At 39.9% G+C, this 4,341-nt stretch overlaps 1 pseudogene; it reads left to right on the top strand.

Annotated features, from left to right (window-relative positions):
• The first annotated feature begins 2,179 nt into the window (after positions 1-2,179).
• Positions 2,180-3,046, top strand: LOC100343094 (small ribosomal subunit protein eS6 pseudogene; annotated as a pseudogene).
• Positions 3,047-4,341: the final 1,295 nt, after the last annotated feature.

Here is a 4,341-nt window from a genome sequence, read left to right as displayed (position 1 = left end):
CCGCAGAAAATGAATGCAAGTTTCTCAACTCCTTAATCCTAATCCTTACAGTCTCTACTAAGATTTTCTCATCTACTATGACCCTACACTGCTCTGTAGATGAATGCATGTCTTTCATATTAGTTTTCTTAAGGTTGTACATCTCTTCACACTCAGTTCTAACAACTCACTTTTGGCCATGAGTCCCTGAATTTATTCCTCTCCTATGACTTGAGAACTGCTGAGTCTAACAATTCCTAACTCCTAGGGCACTATTCATCTTATATTCTAAGTCTGCTGTGTAAAAAGCAAATTATGGTTGTCCATGTAAAACAAGATAATGGTTTAGACTAGGGGGATAACTGTAGAAAGGGACCAATAAGGATAGATTAGAGGCATATTTAGCTGGGGATAGTGACAGGAATGGGTGATAGATTGGCTATAGGCAGTGAGGGACAAGACAGTTTTCAAAAATGTCACAGAAAATGTAATTAAAACATATGTTTATTTCACATAAACACTTTGAAAGCCATGCTTATTTTTACATAATATGTATTTTCCATGAACCTTTTGAAGACTTCTCATGAGTGTGGATTTCAAGTTCTCCTTTCTAAACTATATTAAAGGTATACAAACTTCCCACCCTACCCACCCTCTTTCCTCTCCTCTTCCCCCTCTTAATTTTTACAATGATCTGCTTTCAGTTTCCTTTATACTCAAGATTAACTCTACACTAAGAGTTCAACAAATAGTAAGAAGAAGAAAATGCTGTTCTTCAACAGTGGAGACAAGGGCTGTAAACAATCATTGAAGCTCAAAATGTCAATTTCATGCTTGTACATTACCTTTTAGATACTCTATTAGTTACCACAGCTTGGGGAAACACATGGTGTGTGTCTTGTGGACTGGTCTATTTCATTAAGTATAATGGTTTCAATTTCTTTAATCAAAATAAACTTATTTTTAATTCCTTTTTTTCTATGTAACTTTAGAATTCCCCCTGTGGTTGGCTCCTAAATTTATGACTTAGAAAGTTGGAGGGATGCTACAGCTTTTCACTGAGTCATGGCTTTTTGGAAGAAGACCCAGGTCGTAGGGTAAGATTTTGTAGAAAAGTTGAATTTGAAATATCAAAGAGTAAATGATGAGTACACAGAGGCACAGATGGATATCTGGATATCAGAGGAGACATTTAATATGGAAATATAAATTTTCGGAGTTATCAGTACCTAGATGTTAAACTGATCTTTAGCTTTCTAGGAGTTCTTGACAAATGAGTATTGAATTAAAAGAAATGTCACCAGAACTGAAACCCAAAACACTCTACTTTGAAGTCAAGTTTTGGACATTTACTGGAATAGAAGCCAAACCAAGAGAATATGCGGTCATTCACAGCCCCTAACAAATAATTTGCTTTATTGAATGAGAGGAAAATGCATGCTGTAAAAACTAGTGCACTGGGACTTTATCTTACAGAAGTGAAGTAAGCATAATCACATTTTCCCTTTAATGACCATGACACAATCAGGTTGAAAATTCCTGCATTGTATCATGCCATCTTTCTAGTCAGAGTAGCCAGCTAAATATGAACCCCCCTTCCTTTTATGAAATTAACCAATTTTAAGAATACTGTGTTGAAGGAAAATGTCTTTCCAAGTTAAAGAGGATGTGGGGCTGGCGCTGTGGTGCAGTAGGTTAATCCTTCACCTGCGCCGCCAGAATCCCATATGGCTTCCGGTTCTAGTCCCAGCTGCTCCTCTTTCAATCCAACTCTCTGCCATGGCCTGGGAAAGCAGTAGAAGATGGCCCAAGTGCCTGGGCCCCTGCACCCACGTGGGAGACCAGGAAGAAGCACCTGGTTCCTGGATTCGGATCGGTGCAGTTCCGGCGGTTGTGGCCATTTGGGGAGTGAACCAGTGGATGGAAGACCTCTCTCTCTGTCTCTGTGTCTCTTCCTCTCACTGTCTATAACTCTACCTCTCAAATAAATAAATAAAATATTAAAAAATAAAATAAATGAAAAAGAGGACTCACTGTGGGCAATGAGTGGTTTGAGTAGGGAGGCATTATGAAATTTGAAGGGCTGAACTATTAATTAATTATAATTAATTAACTATTAATTAATGACATTGGTGAAATGCATGAAAATAACTTTAAAGCAACTCATATCCTAATACCCTTAATTTTGGAGAATGGAAAGTGCCTATGTGATCTAAGCTAAGCGGAAGTCGGGCCTCTTTTCTCTGGTGCCTCCCAGGTGGTCAGCTGCTTCAAAATGAAGCTGAATATCTCCTTCCTAGCCACTGGCTGCCAGAAACTCATCGAAGTGGACGATGAACATAAACTTTGTACTTTCTATGAGAAGTGTATGGCCTCAGAAGTTGCTGCCGACGCTCTGGGTGAAGAATGGAAGGGTTATGTGGTCCGGATCAGTGGTGGGAATGATAAACAAGGTTTTCCTATGAAGCAAGGTGTCTTGACCCATGGCCGGGTCTGCCTGCTGCTGAGTAAGGGGCATTCCTGTTACAGACCAAGGAGAACTGGAGAAAGAAATAGCAAATCAGTTTGGGGCTGCATTGTTGATGCCAATTTGAGTGTTCTCAACTTGGTTATTGTAAAAAACGGAGAGGAAGATATTCCTGGATTGACTGATACCAAGGTGCCTCGTTGCTTGGGTCCTAAAAGAGCCAACAGAATTTGTAAACTTTTCAATCTCTCTAAAGAAGATGATGTACGCCAGTATGTTGTAAGAAAGCCCTTAAACAAAAAGGTAAGAAACCTAGGACCAAAGCACCCAAGATTCAGCGTCTGGTTACTCCACGTGTCCTGCAACACAAACGCCGGCGAATTGCTCTGAAGAAACAGCGCACTAAGAAGAACAAGGAGGAGGCTGCAGAATATGCTAAACCCTTGGCCAAGAGAATGAAGGAGGCCAAAGAAAAACGCCAGGAACAGATTGCCAAGAGACGTAGGCTGTCTTCTCTGAGAGCGTCTACTTCTAAATCTGAGTCCAGTCAAAAATAAGGTTTAATAACAACAAACAAATAAGATTGCATTTCAGATCTCAAAAAAAAATACACTTAAATTCTTAAATAATCTGGAGCACAGAGAAAAAAAATCTCATAATTTTGTTTCAACCACATATGGTCAATATGTATCATGGCAGAGTCTGCAGGTAACAGCTTGTGGGGAGGACAGCACTACTGAGCCAAACACAGTTGCAAGGACAGACAGTGAAGATAACTTTTACAGCTCACACTTAGGGGACAGTAATGGGTCAATATTATCAATTGTGTATGGAGTGACTTTGTATTTCTCTCTACCAAGTTACCTTTGGTTATTGACTATTTTCTAAATCTACTTTTTCAAACCTCTTGTTGATTCTGTGAGCTATCAAATGTCCTTTCAATACGGCTTTTATTTTTGCTTAAGTTAGTCAGAGTCAGTTTGTGGTTAGTAATCAAAAACCTTAATTGACTGTATACTATTTCCCCTTTTCTTTTCATCCATCCACATTTGTATTTGAAGATCCTAAAAAGAGAAAAGTCATATATTTTTCCTCTTTGTGTACTCGAAGTACACAGTCATCATTTTTATTTTTTAAATAGCTATTTATTTATTTTGAAAGTCAGAGTTACAGAGAGAGAGGAAGACAGACAGACAGACAAACACACACACACACACACACATACATCTTACATCCACTGGTTCACTATCCAGTTGGCAGAAATGAAGCCAGGATCCAGGAGCCTCTTCCAGGTTTACCACGCGGGTGGCAGGGGCCCAGGTACTTGTGCCATCATCCACTGCTTTCCCAGACCATTAGCAGGGAGCTAGATCAGAAACAGCAGATGGGACACAAACTGGCTGGCATTGCAGGTGGAAGCTTTACCCACTAACCACAATGCTTGCTCCAACTGTCTCATTTTAAAAGATCAACTAAAATTTTAATTATTGTGACCACAAATTTGAGGTAGTTATTAGCTAGAATGTATATCAATTCAGAAATCCATGAATAATTCTCTAAGGGAACTTATTGGTTTTTTTTTTTTTTTTCATAATGGTAATAAGAGTTTAGGGCAGAGGTTGGCTTTCTGGTGTAGGAGATTAAGCTGCCACCTGTGATGCCAGCATCCCATATGAGTATAAATCTGAGTCTCTGCTGCTCCACTTCTGATCCAACCCTCTGTTAATGCGCCTGGGAAAGCAGCAGAAGATCGCCCAAGTGATTGTGCTCCTGTGCCCACATGGGAGACCCAGAAGAGAATCCTGTCTGCTGGCTTCAGTCTGGCCCACCCCGGCTCTTGTGGCCAATTGAAGAGTGAACCAGTGGAACTAAGGTTTCTCTCTCTCTCTCTCTCT

Source organism: Oryctolagus cuniculus, chromosome X (genome assembly GCF_051225735.1).
Source record: "Oryctolagus cuniculus isolate XC-2025 breed Fujian yellow rabbit chromosome X, ASM5122573v1, whole genome shotgun sequence".
NCBI classification, from domain to species: Eukaryota; Metazoa; Chordata; class Mammalia; order Lagomorpha; family Leporidae; genus Oryctolagus; species Oryctolagus cuniculus.
The sequence above is the reverse complement of the archived record's forward strand: the minus strand, read 5'-3'. Positions and strand labels throughout refer to the sequence as shown.